This window comes from Pungitius pungitius, chromosome 12 (assembly GCF_949316345.1).
Source record: "Pungitius pungitius chromosome 12, fPunPun2.1, whole genome shotgun sequence".
Lineage (NCBI taxonomy): Eukaryota > Metazoa > Chordata > Actinopteri > Perciformes > Gasterosteidae > Pungitius > Pungitius pungitius.
The window spans coordinates 15,413,152-15,429,234 of record NC_084911.1 but is presented as its reverse complement, the minus strand read 5'-3'; the positions used below and the strand labels follow the sequence as shown (position 1 = coordinate 15,429,234).

The window sequence follows — 16,083 nt, the reverse complement described above, 5'->3', positions numbered from 1 at the left end:
TCAGCCTTATGGCAATTCGACCCAAGCGCTCTGTGTAGAGGGGGATTAGCTCAAATGGTAGAGCGCTCGCTTAGCATGCGAGAAGTAGCGGGATCGATGCCCGCATCCTCCATTATTCCTAATTTTCAGACAAGGAGATAGTGACAATAATCAGCAAAGGCCAAAACACTCGGCCGCCAAGTCTTACTTTAGATTAGGTTTTTACAAACATTTAGTTGATTTCGACCGTCTTATTGACCAAACAATGTTTCTCAATCACCTTAAAGGTGTTGTAAAAACGTATGTTGATGGGTTGAGAAGAATACTCTGTTACATTACAGGGTTGGCTTTAGATGAGGTCTTGACAATCTGAGCCCTTTGCTCCAACCAAATTGGAACTAGGGCAACAGATGTGAATTTCGTGGTGGTGACTTGTAAATGTATTTGGTCAAAAAGAAGAGGAATGCAACGAGAATGGGATTCGAACCCATGCGTGCAGAGCACAATGGATTAGCAGTCCATCGCCTTAACCACTCGGCCACCTCGTCTTGTTTGGTCTGACCTTGCGGCATAATTTGATAATAATCGTAGCATGTGTTCATTGTCCTGGGAGGGTTTAAAAGTGTTTAAATGCAGTGTCAGCCTTATGGCAATTCGACCCACGCGCTCTGTGTAGAGGGGGATTAGCTCAAATGGTAGAGCGCTCGCTTAGCATGCGAGAAGTAGCGGGATCGATGCCCGCATCCTCCATTATTCCTAATTTTCAGACAAGGAGATAGTGACAATAATCAGCAAAGGCCAAAACACTCGGCCGCCAAGTCTTACTTTAGACTAGGTTTTTACGAACATTTAGTTGATTTCGACCGTCTTATTGACCAAACAATTTTTCTCAATCACCTTAAAGGTGTTGTAAAAACGTATGTTGATGGGTTGAGAAGAATACTCTGTTACATTACAGGGTTGGCTTTAGATGAGGTGTGGACAATCTGAGCCCTTTGCTCCAACCAAATTGGAACTAGGGCAACAGATGTGAATTGCGTAGTGGTGACTTGTAAATGTATTTGGTCAAATAAAAGTGGAATGCGACGAGAATGGGATTCGAACCCATGCGTGCAGAGCACAATGGATTAGCAGTCCATCGCCTTAACCACTCGGCCACCTCGTCTTGTTTGGTCTGACCTTGCGGCATAATTTGATAATAATCGTAGCATGTGTTCATTGTCCTGGGAGGGTTTAAAAGTGTTTAAATGCAGTGTCAGCCTTATGGCAATTCGACCCAAGCGCTCTGTGTAGAGGGGGATTAGCTCAAATGGTAGAGCGCTCGCTTAGCGTGCGAGAAGTAGCGGGATCGATGCCCGCATTCTCCATTATTCCTAATTTTTAGACAAGGAGATAGTGACAATAATCAGCAAAGGCCAAAACACTCGGCCGCCAAGTCTTGTTCAATAGGAGCTTGCGGCATAATTTGATAATTATCGTAGCATGTTTTTATTGTCCTGGGAGGTTTTAAAAGTGTTAAAATGCAGTGTCAGCCTTATGGCAATTCGACCCAAGCGCTCTGTGTAGAGGGGGATTAGCTCAAATGGTAGAGCGCTCGCTTAGCATGCGAGAAGTAGCGGGATCGATGCCCGCATCCTCCATTATTCCTAATTTTCAGACAAGGAGATAGTGACAATAATCAGCAAAGGCCAAAACACTCGGCCGCCAAGTCTTACTTTAGATTAGGTTTTTACAAACATTTAGTTGATTTCGACCGTCTTATTGACCAAACAATTTTTCTCAATCACCTTAAAGGTGTTGTAAAAACGTATGTTGATGGGTTGAGAAGAATACTCTGTTACATTACAGGGTTGGCTTTAGATGAGGTGTGGACAATCTGAGCCCTTTGCTCCAACCAAATTGGAACTAGGGCAACAGATGTGAATTGCGTAGTGGTGACTTGTAAATGTATTTGGTCAAATTAAAGTGGAATGCGACGAGAATGGGATTCGAACCCATGCGTGCAGAGCACAATGGATTAGCAGTCCATCGCCTTAACCACTCGGCCACCTCGTCTTGTTTGGTCTGAGCTTGCGGCATAATTTGATAATAATCGTAGCATGTGTTCATTGTCCTGGGAGGGTTTAAAAGTGTTTAAATGCAGTGTCAGCCTTATGGCAATTCGACCCACGCGCTCTGCGTAGAGGGGGGTTAGCTCAAATGGTAGAGCGCTCGCTTAGCATGCGAGAAGTAGCGGGATCGATGCCCGCATCCTCCATTATTCCTAATTTTCAGACAAGGAGATAGTGACAATAATCAGCAAAGGCCAAAACACTCGGCCGCCAAGTCTTGTTTGGTCTGAGCTTGCGGCATTTTATGGTAATTATCGTAGCAGGTGTTCATTGTCCTGGGAGGTTTTAAAAGCGTTTAAATGCAGTGTCAGCCTTATGGCAATTCGACCCAAACGCTCTGTGTAGAGGGGGATTAGCTCAAATGGTAGAGCGCTCGCTTAGCATGCGAGAAATAGCGGGATCGATGCCCGCATCCTCCATTATTCCTAATTTTGAGACAAGGAGATAGTGACAATAACCAGCAAAGGCCAAAACACTCGGCCGCCAAGTCTTACTTTAGACTAGGTTTTTACGAACATTTAGTTGATTTCGACCGTCTTATTGACCAAACAATTTTTCTCAATCACCTTAAAGGTGTTGTAAAAATGTATGTTGATGGGTTGAGAAGAATACTCTGTTACATTACAGGGTTGGCTTTAGATGAGGTGTGGACAATCTGAGCCCTTTGCTCCAACCAAATTGGAACTAGGGCAACAGATGTGAATTTCGTGGTGGTGACTTGTAAATGTATTTGGTCAAATAAAAGTGGAATGCGACGAGAATGGGATTCGAACCCATGCGTGCAGAGCACAATGGATTAGCAGTCCATCGCCTTAACAACTCGGCCACCTCGTCTTGTTTGGTCTGAGCTTGAGGCATAATTTGATAATTATCGTAGCATGTGTTCATTGTCCTGGGAGGGTTTAAAAGTGTTTAAATGCAGTGTCAGCCTTATGGCAATTCGACCCAAGCGCTCTGTGTAGAGGGGGATTAGCTCAAATGGTAGAGCGCTCGCTTAGCATGCGAGAAGTAGCGGGATCGATGCCCGCATTCTCCATTATTCCTAATTTTTAGACAAGGAGATAGTGACAATAATCAGCAAAGGCCAAAACACTCGGCCGCCAAGTCTTGTTTAATAGGAGCTTGCGGCATAATTTGATAATTATCGTAGCATGTTTTCATTGTCCTGGGAGGTTTTAAAAGTGTTAAAATGCAGTGTCAGCCTTATGGCAAATCGACCCAAGCGCTCTGTGTAGAGGGGGATTAGCTCAAATGGTAGAGCGCTCGCTTAGCATGCGAGAGGTAGCGGGATCGATGCCCGCATCCTCCATTATTCCTAATTTTCAGACAAGGAGATAGTGACAATAATCAGCAAAGGCCAAAACACTCGGCCGCCAAGTCTTACTTTAGAATAGGTTTTTACAAACATTTAGTTGATTTCGACCGTCTTATTGACCAAACAATTTTTCTCAATCACCTTAAAGGTGTTGTAAAAACGTATGTTGATGGGTTGAGAAGAATACTCTGTTACATTACAGGGTTGGCTTTAGATGAGGTCTTGACAATCTGAGCCCTTTGCTCCAACCAAATTGGAACTAGGGCAACAGATGTGAATTTCGTGGTGGTGACTTGTAAATGTATTTGGTCAAAAAGAAGAGGAATGCGACGAGAATGGGATTCGAACCCATGCGTGCAGAGCACAATGGATTAGCAGTCCATCGCCTTAACCACTCGGCCACCTCGTCTTGTTTGGTCTGAGCTTGTGGCATTTTATGGTAATTATCGTAGCATGTGTTCATTGTCCTGGGAGGGTTTAAAAGTGTTTAAATGCAGTGTCAGCCTTATGGCAATTCGACCCACGCGCTCTGTGTAGAGGGGGATTAGCTCAAATGGTAGAGCGCTCGCTTAGCATGCGAGAAGTAGCGGGATCGATGCCCGCATCCTCCATTATTCCTAATTTTCAGACAAGGAGATAGTGACAATAATCAGCAAAGGCCAAAACACTCGGCCGCCAAGTCTTACTTTAGACTAGGTTTTTACGAACATTTAGTTGATTTCGACCGTCTTATTGACCAAACAATTTTTCTCAATCACCTTAAAGGTGTTGTAAAAACGTATGTTGATGGGTTGAGAAGAATACTCTGTTACATTACAGGGTTGGCTTTAGATGAGGTGTGGACAATCTGAGCCCTTTGCTTCAACCAAATTGGAACTAGGGCAACAGATGTGAATTTCGTGGTGGTGACTTGTAAATGTATTTGGTCAAATAAAAGTGGAATGCGACGAGAATGGGATTCGAACCCATGCGTGCAGAGCACAATGGATTAGCAGTCCATCGCCTTAACCACTCGGCCACCTCGTCTTGTTTGGTCTGAGCTTGCGGCATAATTTGATAATAATCGTAGCATGTGTTCATTGTCCTGGGAGGGTTTAAAAGTGTTTAAATGCAGTGTCAGCCTTATGGCAATTCGACCCACGCGCTCTGCGTAGAGGGGGGTTAGCTCAAATGGTAGAGCGCTCGCTTAGCATGCGAGAAGTAGCGGGATCGATGCCCGCATCCTCCATTATTCCTAATTTTCAGACAAGGAGATAGTGACAATAATCAGCAAAGGCCAAAACACTCGGCCGCCAAGTCTTACTTTAGACTAGGTTTTTACGAACATTTAGTTGATTTCGACCGTCTTATTGACCAAACAATTTTTCTCAATCACCTTAAAGGTGTTGTAAAAATGTATGTTGATGGGTTGAGAAGAATACTCTGTTACATTACAGGGTTGGCTTTAGATGAGGTGTGGACAATCTGAGCCCTTTGCTCCAACCAAATTGGAACTAGGGCAACAGATGTGAATTTCGTGGTGGTGACTTGTAAATGTATTTGGTCAAATAAAAGTGGAATGCGACGAGAATGGGATTCGAACCCATGCGTGCAGAGCACAATGGATTAGCAGTCCATCGCCTTAACAACTCGGCCACCTCGTCTTGTTTGGTCTGAGCTTGAGGCATAATTTGATAATTATCGTAGCATGTGTTCATTGTCCTGGGAGGGTTTAAAAGTGTTTAAATGCAGTGTCAGCCTTATGGCAATTCGACCCAAGCGGTCTGTGTAGAGGGGGATTAGCTCAAATGGTAGAGCGCTCGCTTAGCGTGCGAGAAGTAGCGGGATCGATGCCCGCATTCTCCATTATTCCTAATTTTTAGACAAGGAGATAGTGACAATAATCAGCAAAGGCCAAAACACTCGGCCGCCAAGTCTTGTTCAATAGGAGCTTGCGGCATAATTTGATAATTATCGTAGCATGTTTTTATTGTCCTGGGAGGTTTTAAAAGTGTTAAAATGCAGTGTCAGCCTTATGGCAATTCGACCCAAGCGCTCTGTGTAGAGGGGGATTAGCTCAAATGGTAGAGCGCTCGCTTAGCATGCGAGAAGTAGCGGGATCGATGCCCGCATCCTCCATTATTCCTAATTTTCAGACAAGGAGATAGTGACAATAATCAGCAAAGGCCAAAACACTCGGCCGCCAAGTCTTACTTTAGATTAGGTTTTTACAAACATTTAGTTGATTTCGACCGTCTTATTGACCAAACAATGTTTCTCAATCACCTTAAAGGTGTTGTAAAAACGTATGTTGATGGGTTGAGAAGAATACTCTGTTACATTACAGGGTTGGCTTTAGATGAGGTCTTGACAATCTGAGCCCTTTGCTCCAACCAAATTGGAACTAGGGCAACAGATGTGAATTTCGTGGTGGTGACTTGTAAATGTATTTGGTCAAAAAGAAGAGGAATGCGACGAGAATGGGATTCGAACCCATGCGTGCAGAGCACAATGGATTAGCAGTCCATCGCCTTAACCACTCGGCCACCTCGTCTTGTTTGGTCTGACCTTGCGGCATAATTTGATAATAATCGTAGCATGTGTTCATTGTCCTGGGAGGGTTTAAAAGTGTTTAAATGCAGTGTCAGCCTTATGGCAATTCGACCCACGCGCTCTGTGTAGAGGGGGATTAGCTCAAATGGTAGAGCGCTCGCTTAGCATGCGAGAAGTAGCGGGATCGATGCCCGCATCCTCCATTATTCCTAATTTTCAGACAAGGAGATAGTGACAATAATCAGCAAAGGCCAAAACACTCGGCCGCCAAGTCTTACTTTAGACTAGGTTTTTACGAACATTTAGTTGATTTCGACCGTCTTATTGACCAAACAATTTTTCTCAATCACCTTAAAGGTGTTGTAAAAACGTATGTTGATGGGTTGAGAAGAATACTCTGTTACATTACAGGGTTGGCTTTAGATGAGGTGTGGACAATCTGAGCCCTTTGCTCCAACCAAATTGGAACTAGGGCAACAGATGTGAATTGCGTAGTGGTGACTTGTAAATGTATTTGGTCAAATAAAAGTGGAATGCGACGAGAATGGGATTCGAACCCATGCGTGCAGAGCACAATGGATTAGCAGTCCATCGCCTTAACCACTCGGCCACCTCGTCTTGTTTGGTCTGACCTTGCGGCATAATTTGATAATTATCGTAGCATGTTTTTATTGTCCTGGGAGGTTTTAAAAGTGTTAAAATGCAGTGTCAGCCTTATGGCAATTCGACCCAAGCGCTCTGTGTAGAGGGGGATTAGCTCAAATGGTAGAGCGCTCGCTTAGCATGCGAGAAGTAGCGGGATCGATGCCCGCATCCTCCATTATTCCTAATTTTCAGACAAGGAGATAGTGACAATAATCAGCAAAGGCCAAAACACTCGGCCGCCAAGTCTTACTTTAGACTAGGTTTTTACGAACATTTAGTTGATTTCGACCGTCTTATTGACCAAACAATTTTTCTCAATCACCTTAAAGGTGTTGTAAAAATGTATGTTGATGGGTTGAGAAGAATACTCTGTTACATTACAGGGTTGGCTTTAGATGAGGTGTGGACAATCTGAGCCCTTTGCTCCAACCAAATTGGAACTAGGGCAACAGATGTGAATTTCGTGGTGGTGACTTGTAAATGTATTTGGTCAAATAAAAGTGGAATGCGACGAGAATGGGATTCGAACCCATGCGTGCAGAGCACAATGGATTAGCAGTCCATCGCCTTAACCACTCGGCCACCTCGTCTTGTTTGGTCTGAGCTTGCGGCATAATTTGATAATAATCGTAGCATGTGTTCATTGTCCTGGGAGGGTTTAAAAGTGTTTAAATGCAGTGTCAGCCTTATGGCAATTCGACCCACGCGCTCTGCGTAGAGGGGGGTTAGCTCAAATGGTAGAGCGCTCGCTTAGCATGCGAGAAGTAGCGGGATCGATGCCCGCATCCTCCATTATTCCTAATTTTCAGACAAGGAGATAGTGACAATAATCAGCAAAGGCCAAAACACTCGGCCGCCAAGTCTTACTTTAGACTAGGTTTTTACGAACATTTAGTTGATTTCGACCGTCTTATTGACCAAACAATTTTTCTCAATCACCTTAAAGGTGTTGTAAAAATGTATGTTGATGGGTTGAGAAGAATACTCTGTTACATTACAGGGTTGGCTTTAGATGAGGTGTGGACAATCTGAGCCCTTTGCTCCAACCAAATTGGAACTAGGGCAACAGATGTGAATTTCGTGGTGGTGACTTGTAAATGTATTTGGTCAAATAAAAGTGGAATGCGACGAGAATGGGATTCGAACCCATGCGTGCAGAGCACAATGGATTAGCAGTCCATCGCCTTAACAACTCGGCCACCTCGTCTTGTTTGGTCTGAGCTTGAGGCATAATTTGATAATTATCGTAGCATGTGTTCATTGTCCTGGGAGGGTTTAAAAGTGTTTAAATGCAGTGTCAGCCTTATGGCAATTCGACCCAAGCGGTCTGTGTAGAGGGGGATTAGCTCAAATGGTAGAGCGCTCGCTTAGCGTGCGAGAAGTAGCGGGATCGATGCCCGCATTCTCCATTATTCCTAATTTTTAGACAAGGAGATAGTGACAATAATCAGCAAAGGCCAAAACACTCGGCCGCCAAGTCTTGTTCAATAGGAGCTTGCGGCATAATTTGATAATTATCGTAGCATGTTTTTATTGTCCTGGGAGGTTTTAAAAGTGTTAAAATGCAGTGTCAGCCTTATGGCAATTCGACCCAAGCGCTCTGTGTAGAGGGGGATTAGCTCAAATGGTAGAGCGCTCGCTTAGCATGCGAGAAGTAGCGGGATCGATGCCCGCATCCTCCATTATTCCTAATTTTCAGACAAGGAGATAGTGACAATAATCAGCAAAGGCCAAAACACTCGGCCGCCAAGTCTTACTTTAGATTAGGTTTTTACAAACATTTAGTTGATTTCGACCGTCTTATTGACCAAACAATGTTTCTCAATCACCTTAAAGGTGTTGTAAAAACGTATGTTGATGGGTTGAGAAGAATACTCTGTTACATTACAGGGTTGGCTTTAGATGAGGTCTTGACAATCTGAGCCCTTTGCTCCAACCAAATTGGAACTAGGGCAACAGATGTGAATTTCGTGGTGGTGACTTGTAAATGTATTTGGTCAAAAAGAAGAGGAATGCGACGAGAATGGGATTCGAACCCATGCGTGCAGAGCACAATGGATTAGCAGTCCATCGCCTTAACCACTCGGCCACCTCGTCTTGTTTGGTCTGACCTTGCGGCATAATTTGATAATAATCGTAGCATGTGTTCATTGTCCTGGGAGGGTTTAAAAGTGTTTAAATGCAGTGTCAGCCTTATGGCAATTCGACCCACGCGCTCTGTGTAGAGGGGGATTAGCTCAAATGGTAGAGCGCTCGCTTAGCATGCGAGAAGTAGCGGGATCGATGCCCGCATCCTCCATTATTCCTAATTTTCAGACAAGGAGATAGTGACAATAATCAGCAAAGGCCAAAACACTCGGCCGCCAAGTCTTACTTTAGACTAGGTTTTTACGAACATTTAGTTGATTTCGACCGTCTTATTGACCAAACAATTTTTCTCAATCACCTTAAAGGTGTTGTAAAAATGTATGTTGATGGGTTGAGAAGAATACTCTGTTACATTACAGGGTTGGCTTTAGATGAGGTGTGGACAATCTGAGCCCTTTGCTCCAACCAAATTGGAACTAGGGCAACAGATGTGAATTTCGTGGTGGTGACTTGTAAATGTATTTGGTCAAATTAAAGTGGAATGCGACGAGAATGGGATTCGAACCCATGCGTGCAGAGCACAATGGATTAGCAGTCCATCGCCTTAACCACTCGGCCACCTCGTCTTGTTTGGTCTGAGCTTGCGGCATAATTTGATAATAATCGTAGCATGTGTTCATTGTCCTGGGAGGGTTTAAAAGTGTTTAAATGCAGTGTCAGCCTTATGGCAATTCGACCCACGCGCTCTGCGTAGAGGGGGGTTAGCTCAAATGGTAGAGCGCTCGCTTAGCATGCGAGAAGTAGCGGGATCGATGCCCGCATCCTCCATTATTCCTAATTTTCAGACAAGGAGATAGTGACAATAATCAGCAAAGGCCAAAACACTCGGCCGCCAAGTCTTGTTTGGTCTGAGCTTGCGGCATTTTATGGTAATTATCGTAGCAGGTGTTCATTGTCCTGGGAGGTTTTAAAAGCGTTTAAATGCAGTGTCAGCCTTATGGCAATTCGACCCAAACGCTCTGTGTAGAGGGGGATTAGCTCAAATGGTAGAGCGCTCGCTTAGCATGCGAGAAGTAGCGGGATCGATGCCCGCATCCTCCATTATTCCTAATTTTGAGACAAGGAGATAGTGACAATAACCAGCAAAGGCCAAAACACTCGGCCGCCAAGTCTTACTTTAGACTAGGTTTTTACGAACATTTAGTGGATTTCGACGGTCTTATTGACCAAACAATTTTTCTCAATCACCTTAAAGGTGTTGTAAAAATGTATGTTGATGGGTTGAGAAGAATACTCTGTTACATTACAGGGTTGGCTTTAGATGAGGTGTGGACAATCTGAGCCCTTTGCTCCAACCAAATTGGAACTAGGGCAACAGATGTGAATTTCGTGGTGGTGACTTGTAAATGTATTTGGTCAAATAAAAGTGGAATGCGACGAGAATGGGATTCGAACCCATGCGTGCAGAGCACAATGGATTAGCAGTCCATCGCCTTAACAACTCGGCCACCTCGTCTTGTTTGGTCTGAGCTTGAGGCATAATTTGATAATTATCGTAGCATGTGTTCATTGTCCTGGGAGGGTTTAAAAGTGTTTAAATGCAGTGTCAGCCTTATGGCAATTCGACCCAAGCGCTCTGTGTAGAGGGGGATTAGCTCAAATGGTAGAGCGCTCGCTTAGCATGCGAGAAGTAGCTGGATCGATGCCCGCATTCTCCATTATTCCTAATTTTTAGACAAGGAGATAGTGACAATAATCAGCAAAGGCCAAAACACTCGGCCGCCAAGTCTTGTTTAATAGGAGCTTGCGGCATAATTTGATAATTATCGTAGCATGTTTTCATTGTCCTGGGAGGTTTTAAAAGTGTTAAAATGCAGTGTCAGCCTTATGGCAAATCGACCCAAGCGCTCTGTGTAGAGGGGGATTAGCTCAAATGGTAGAGCGCTCGCTTAGCATGCGAGAGGTAGCGGGATCGATGCCCGCATCCTCCATTATTCCTAATTTTCAGACAAGGAGATAGTGACAATAATCAGCAAAGGCCAAAACACTCGGCCGCCAAGTCTTACTTTAGAATAGGTTTTTACAAACATTTAGTTGATTTCGACCGTCTTATTGACCAAACAATTTTTCTCAATCACCTTAAAGGTGTTGTAAAAACGTATGTTGATGGGTTGAGAAGAATACTCTGTTACATTACAGGGTTGGCTTTAGATGAGGTCTTGACAATCTGAGCCCTTTGCTCCAACCAAATTGGAACTAGGGCAACAGATGTGAATTTCGTGGTGGTGACTTGTAAATGTATTTGGTCAAAAAGAAGAGGAATGCGACGAGAATGGGATTCGAACCCATGCGTGCAGAGCACAATGGATTAGCAGTCCATCGCCTTAACCACTCGGCCACCTCGTCTTGTTTGGTCTGAGCTTGTGGCATTTTATGGTAATTATCGTAGCATGTTTTCATTGTCCTGGGAGGTTTTAAAAGTGTTAAAATGCAGTGTCAGCCTTATGGCAATTCGACCCATGCGCTCTGCGTAGAGGGGGGTTAGCTCAAATGGTAGAGCGCTCGCTTAGCATGCGAGAAGTAGCGGGATCGATGCCCGCATCCTCCATTATTCCTAATTTTCAGACAAGGAGATAGTGACAATAATCAGCAAAGGCCAAAACACTCGGCCGCCAAGTCTTACTTTAGACTAGGTTTTTACGAACATTTAGTTGATTTCGACCGTCTTATTGACCAAACAATTTTTCTCAATCACCTTAAAGGTGTTGTAAAAATGTATGTTGATGGGTTGAGAAGAATACTCTGTTACATTACAGGGTTGGCTTTAGATGAGGTGTGGACAATCTGAGCCCTTTGCTCCAACCAAATTGGAACTAGGGCAACAGATGTGAATTTCGTGGTGGTGACTTGTAAATGTATTTGGTCAAATAAAAGTGGAATGCGACGAGAATGGGATTCGAACCCATGCGTGCAGAGCACAATGGATTAGCAGTCCATCGCCTTAACAACTCGGCCACCTCGTCTTGTTTGGTCTGAGCTTGAGGCATAATTTGATAATTATCGTAGCATGTGTTCATTGTCCTGGGAGGGTTTAAAAGTGTTTAAATGCAGTGTCAGCCTTATGGCAATTCGACCCAAGCGGTCTGTGTAGAGGGGGATTAGCTCAAATGGTAGAGCGCTCGCTTAGCGTGCGAGAAGTAGCGGGATCGATGCCCGCATTCTCCATTATTCCTAATTTTTAGACAAGGAGATAGTGACAATAATCAGCAAAGGCCAAAACACTCGGCCGCCAAGTCTTGTTCAATAGGAGCTTGCGGCATAATTTGATAATTATCGTAGCATGTTTTTATTGTCCTGGGAGGTTTTAAAAGTGTTAAAATGCAGTGTCAGCCTTATGGCAATTCGACCCAAGCGCTCTGTGTAGAGGGGGATTAGCTCAAATGGTAGAGCGCTCGCTTAGCATGCGAGAAGTAGCGGGATCGATGCCCGCATCCTCCATTATTCCTAATTTTCAGACAAGGAGATAGTGACAATAATCAGCAAAGGCCAAAACACTCGGCCGCCAAGTCTTACTTTAGATTAGGTTTTTACAAACATTTAGTTGATTTCGACCGTCTTATTGACCAAACAATGTTTCTCAATCACCTTAAAGGTGTTGTAAAAACGTATGTTGATGGGTTGAGAAGAATACTCTGTTACATTACAGGGTTGGCTTTAGATGAGGTCTTGACAATCTGAGCCCTTTGCTCCAACCAAATTGGAACTAGGGCAACAGATGTGAATTTCGTGGTGGTGACTTGTAAATGTATTTGGTCAAAAAGAAGAGGAATGCGACGAGAATGGGATTCGAACCCATGCGTGCAGAGCACAATGGATTAGCAGTCCATCGCCTTAACCACTCGGCCACCTCGTCTTGTTTGGTCTGACCTTGCGGCATAATTTGATAATAATCGTAGCATGTGTTCATTGTCCTGGGAGGGTTTAAAAGTGTTTAAATGCAGTGTCAGCCTTATGGCAATTCGACCCACGCGCTCTGTGTAGAGGGGGATTAGCTCAAATGGTAGAGCGCTCGCTTAGCATGCGAGAAGTAGCGGGATCGATGCCCGCATCCTCCATTATTCCTAATTTTCAGACAAGGAGATAGTGACAATAATCAGCAAAGGCCAAAACACTCGGCCGCCAAGTCTTACTTTAGACTAGGTTTTTACGAACATTTAGTTGATTTCGACCGTCTTATTGACCAAACAATTTTTCTCAATCACCTTAAAGGTGTTGTAAAAACGTATGTTGATGGGTTGAGAAGAATACTCTGTTACATTACAGGGTTGGCTTTAGATGAGGTGTGGACAATCTGAGCCCTTTGCTCCAACCAAATTGGAACTAGGGCAACAGATGTGAATTGCGTAGTGGTGACTTGTAAATGTATTTGGTCAAATAAAAGTGGAATGCGACGAGAATGGGATTCGAACCCATGCGTGCAGAGCACAATGGATTAGCAGTCCATCGCCTTAACCACTCGGCCACCTCGTCTTGTTTGGTCTGACCTTGCGGCATAATTTGATAATTATCGTAGCATGTTTTTATTGTCCTGGGAGGTTTTAAAAGTGTTAAAATGCAGTGTCAGCCTTATGGCAATTCGACCCAAGCGCTCTGTGTAGAGGGGGATTAGCTCAAATGGTAGAGCGCTCGCTTAGCATGCGAGAAGTAGCGGGATCGATGCCCGCATCCTCCATTATTCCTAATTTTCAGACAAGGAGATAGTGACAATAATCAGCAAAGGCCAAAACACTCGGCCGCCAAGTCTTACTTTAGACTAGGTTTTTACGAACATTTAGTTGATTTCGACCGTCTTATTGACCAAACAATTTTTCTCAATCACCTTAAAGGTGTTGTAAAAATGTATGTTGATGGGTTGAGAAGAATACTCTGTTACATTACAGGGTTGGCTTTAGATGAGGTGTGGACAATCTGAGCCCTTTGCTCCAACCAAATTGGAACTAGGGCAACAGATGTGAATTTCGTGGTGGTGACTTGTAAATGTATTTGGTCAAATAAAAGTGGAATGCGACGAGAATGGGATTCGAACCCATGCGTGCAGAGCACAATGGATTAGCAGTCCATCGCCTTAACCACTCGGCCACCTCGTCTTGTTTGGTCTGAGCTTGCGGCATAATTTGATAATAATCGTAGCATGTGTTCATTGTCCTGGGAGGGTTTAAAAGTGTTTAAATGCAGTGTCAGCCTTATGGCAATTCGACCCACGCGCTCTGCGTAGAGGGGGGTTAGCTCAAATGGTAGAGCGCTCGCTTAGCATGCGAGAAGTAGCGGGATCGATGCCCGCATCCTCCATTATTCCTAATTTTCAGACAAGGAGATAGTGACAATAATCAGCAAAGGCCAAAACACTCGGCCGCCAAGTCTTACTTTAGACTAGGTTTTTACGAACATTTAGTTGATTTCGACCGTCTTATTGACCAAACAATTTTTCTCAATCACCTTAAAGGTGTTGTAAAAATGTATGTTGATGGGTTGAGAAGAATACTCTGTTACATTACAGGGTTGGCTTTAGATGAGGTGTGGACAATCTGAGCCCTTTGCTCCAACCAAATTGGAACTAGGGCAACAGATGTGAATTTCGTGGTGGTGACTTGTAAATGTATTTGGTCAAATAAAAGTGGAATGCGACGAGAATGGGATTCGAACCCATGCGTGCAGAGCACAATGGATTAGCAGTCCATCGCCTTAACAACTCGGCCACCTCGTCTTGTTTGGTCTGAGCTTGAGGCATAATTTGATAATTATCGTAGCATGTGTTCATTGTCCTGGGAGGGTTTAAAAGTGTTTAAATGCAGTGTCAGCCTTATGGCAATTCGACCCAAGCGGTCTGTGTAGAGGGGGATTAGCTCAAATGGTAGAGCGCTCGCTTAGCGTGCGAGAAGTAGCGGGATCGATGCCCGCATTCTCCATTATTCCTAATTTTTAGACAAGGAGATAGTGACAATAATCAGCAAAGGCCAAAACACTCGGCCGCCAAGTCTTGTTCAATAGGAGCTTGCGGCATAATTTGATAATTATCGTAGCATGTTTTTATTGTCCTGGGAGGTTTTAAAAGTGTTAAAATGCAGTGTCAGCCTTATGGCAATTCGACCCAAGCGCTCTGTGTAGAGGGGGATTAGCTCAAATGGTAGAGCGCTCGCTTAGCATGCGAGAAGTAGCGGGATCGATGCCCGCATCCTCCATTATTCCTAATTTTCAGACAAGGAGATAGTGACAATAATCAGCAAAGGCCAAAACACTCGGCCGCCAAGTCTTACTTTAGATTAGGTTTTTACAAACATTTAGTTGATTTCGACCGTCTTATTGACCAAACAATGTTTCTCAATCACCTTAAAGGTGTTGTAAAAACGTATGTTGATGGGTTGAGAAGAATACTCTGTTACATTACAGGGTTGGCTTTAGATGAGGTCTTGACAATCTGAGCCCTTTGCTCCAACCAAATTGGAACTAGGGCAACAGATGTGAATTTCGTGGTGGTGACTTGTAAATGTATTTGGTCAAAAAGAAGAGGAATGCGACGAGAATGGGATTCGAACCCATGCGTGCAGAGCACAATGGATTAGCAGTCCATCGCCTTAACCACTCGGCCACCTCGTCTTGTTTGGTCTGACCTTGCGGCATAATTTGATAATAATCGTAGCATGTGTTCATTGTCCTGGGAGGGTTTAAAAGTGTTTAAATGCAGTGTCAGCCTTATGGCAATTCGACCCACGCGCTCTGTGTAGAGGGGGATTAGCTCAAATGGTAGAGCGCTCGCTTAGCATGCGAGAAGTAGCGGGATCGATGCCCGCATCCTCCATTATTCCTAATTTTCAGACAAGGAGATAGTGACAATAATCAGCAAAGGCCAAAACACTCGGCCGCCAAGTCTTACTTTAGACTAGGTTTTTACGAACATTTAGTTGATTTCGACCGTCTTATTGACCAAACAATTTTTCTCAATCACCTTAAAGGTGTTGTAAAAACGTATGTTGATGGGTTGAGAAGAATACTCTGTTACATTACAGGGTTGGCTTTAGATGAGGTGTGGACAATCTGAGCCCTTTGCTCCAACCAAATTGGAACTAGGGCAACAGATGTGAATTGCGTAGTGGTGACTTGTAAATGTATTTGGTCAAATAAAAGTGGAATGCGACGAGAATGGGATTCGAACCCATGCGTGCAGAGCACAATGGATTAGCAGTCCATCGCCTTAACCACTCGGCCACCTCGTCTTGTTTGGTCTGACCTTGCGGCATAATTTGATAATTATCGTAGCATGTTTTTATTGTCCTGGGAGGTTTTAAAAGTGTTAAAATGCAGTGTCAGCCTTATGGCAATTCGACCCAAGCGCTCTGTGTAGAGGGGGATTAGCTC

At 44.0% G+C, this 16,083-nt stretch overlaps 24 non-coding genes across 24 annotated transcripts; 2 read left to right on the top strand and 22 right to left on the bottom strand.

Moving 5' to 3' along the window:
- Window positions 1-445: 445 nt before the first annotated feature.
- trnas-gcu (transfer RNA serine (anticodon GCU)) lies at window positions 446-527 on the bottom strand. The gene has a single exon. It is a non-coding gene; the product is annotated as a tRNA-Ser (tRNA).
- A 535-nt stretch (window positions 528-1,062) lies between these two features.
- Window positions 1,063-1,144, bottom strand: trnas-gcu (transfer RNA serine (anticodon GCU)). The gene has a single exon. It is a non-coding gene; the product is annotated as a tRNA-Ser (tRNA).
- Window positions 1,145-1,952: 808 nt separating this feature from the next.
- trnas-gcu (transfer RNA serine (anticodon GCU)) lies at window positions 1,953-2,034 on the bottom strand. Its single transcript has one exon. It is a non-coding gene; the product is annotated as a tRNA-Ser (tRNA).
- An 808-nt stretch (window positions 2,035-2,842) lies between these two features.
- Window positions 2,843-2,924, bottom strand: trnas-gcu (transfer RNA serine (anticodon GCU)). The gene has a single exon. It is a non-coding gene; the product is annotated as a tRNA-Ser (tRNA).
- A 402-nt stretch (window positions 2,925-3,326) lies between these two features.
- trnaa-agc (transfer RNA alanine (anticodon AGC)) lies at window positions 3,327-3,399 on the top strand. Its single transcript has one exon. It is a non-coding gene; the product is annotated as a tRNA-Ala (tRNA).
- A 333-nt stretch (window positions 3,400-3,732) lies between these two features.
- Window positions 3,733-3,814, bottom strand: trnas-gcu (transfer RNA serine (anticodon GCU)). Its single transcript has one exon. It is a non-coding gene; the product is annotated as a tRNA-Ser (tRNA).
- A 535-nt stretch (window positions 3,815-4,349) lies between these two features.
- Window positions 4,350-4,431, bottom strand: trnas-gcu (transfer RNA serine (anticodon GCU)). The gene has a single exon. It is a non-coding gene; the product is annotated as a tRNA-Ser (tRNA).
- Window positions 4,432-4,966: 535 nt separating this feature from the next.
- On the bottom strand, window positions 4,967-5,048 carry trnas-gcu (transfer RNA serine (anticodon GCU)). Its single transcript has one exon. It is a non-coding gene; the product is annotated as a tRNA-Ser (tRNA).
- Window positions 5,049-5,856: 808 nt separating this feature from the next.
- Window positions 5,857-5,938, bottom strand: trnas-gcu (transfer RNA serine (anticodon GCU)). Its single transcript has one exon. It is a non-coding gene; the product is annotated as a tRNA-Ser (tRNA).
- A 535-nt stretch (window positions 5,939-6,473) lies between these two features.
- trnas-gcu (transfer RNA serine (anticodon GCU)) lies at window positions 6,474-6,555 on the bottom strand. Its single transcript has one exon. It is a non-coding gene; the product is annotated as a tRNA-Ser (tRNA).
- A 535-nt stretch (window positions 6,556-7,090) lies between these two features.
- On the bottom strand, window positions 7,091-7,172 carry trnas-gcu (transfer RNA serine (anticodon GCU)). Its single transcript has one exon. It is a non-coding gene; the product is annotated as a tRNA-Ser (tRNA).
- A 535-nt stretch (window positions 7,173-7,707) lies between these two features.
- trnas-gcu (transfer RNA serine (anticodon GCU)) lies at window positions 7,708-7,789 on the bottom strand. Its single transcript has one exon. It is a non-coding gene; the product is annotated as a tRNA-Ser (tRNA).
- An 808-nt stretch (window positions 7,790-8,597) lies between these two features.
- Window positions 8,598-8,679, bottom strand: trnas-gcu (transfer RNA serine (anticodon GCU)). The gene has a single exon. It is a non-coding gene; the product is annotated as a tRNA-Ser (tRNA).
- Window positions 8,680-9,214: 535 nt separating this feature from the next.
- Window positions 9,215-9,296, bottom strand: trnas-gcu (transfer RNA serine (anticodon GCU)). The gene has a single exon. It is a non-coding gene; the product is annotated as a tRNA-Ser (tRNA).
- Window positions 9,297-10,104: 808 nt separating this feature from the next.
- On the bottom strand, window positions 10,105-10,186 carry trnas-gcu (transfer RNA serine (anticodon GCU)). Its single transcript has one exon. It is a non-coding gene; the product is annotated as a tRNA-Ser (tRNA).
- Window positions 10,187-10,588: 402 nt separating this feature from the next.
- Window positions 10,589-10,661, top strand: trnaa-agc (transfer RNA alanine (anticodon AGC)). The gene has a single exon. It is a non-coding gene; the product is annotated as a tRNA-Ala (tRNA).
- A 333-nt stretch (window positions 10,662-10,994) lies between these two features.
- trnas-gcu (transfer RNA serine (anticodon GCU)) lies at window positions 10,995-11,076 on the bottom strand. The gene has a single exon. It is a non-coding gene; the product is annotated as a tRNA-Ser (tRNA).
- Window positions 11,077-11,611: 535 nt separating this feature from the next.
- trnas-gcu (transfer RNA serine (anticodon GCU)) lies at window positions 11,612-11,693 on the bottom strand. The gene has a single exon. It is a non-coding gene; the product is annotated as a tRNA-Ser (tRNA).
- An 808-nt stretch (window positions 11,694-12,501) lies between these two features.
- On the bottom strand, window positions 12,502-12,583 carry trnas-gcu (transfer RNA serine (anticodon GCU)). The gene has a single exon. It is a non-coding gene; the product is annotated as a tRNA-Ser (tRNA).
- A 535-nt stretch (window positions 12,584-13,118) lies between these two features.
- Window positions 13,119-13,200, bottom strand: trnas-gcu (transfer RNA serine (anticodon GCU)). The gene has a single exon. It is a non-coding gene; the product is annotated as a tRNA-Ser (tRNA).
- A 535-nt stretch (window positions 13,201-13,735) lies between these two features.
- On the bottom strand, window positions 13,736-13,817 carry trnas-gcu (transfer RNA serine (anticodon GCU)). Its single transcript has one exon. It is a non-coding gene; the product is annotated as a tRNA-Ser (tRNA).
- Window positions 13,818-14,352: 535 nt separating this feature from the next.
- On the bottom strand, window positions 14,353-14,434 carry trnas-gcu (transfer RNA serine (anticodon GCU)). Its single transcript has one exon. It is a non-coding gene; the product is annotated as a tRNA-Ser (tRNA).
- An 808-nt stretch (window positions 14,435-15,242) lies between these two features.
- Window positions 15,243-15,324, bottom strand: trnas-gcu (transfer RNA serine (anticodon GCU)). The gene has a single exon. It is a non-coding gene; the product is annotated as a tRNA-Ser (tRNA).
- A 535-nt stretch (window positions 15,325-15,859) lies between these two features.
- On the bottom strand, window positions 15,860-15,941 carry trnas-gcu (transfer RNA serine (anticodon GCU)). Its single transcript has one exon. It is a non-coding gene; the product is annotated as a tRNA-Ser (tRNA).
- Between the last annotated feature and the right edge of the window lie 142 nt (window positions 15,942-16,083).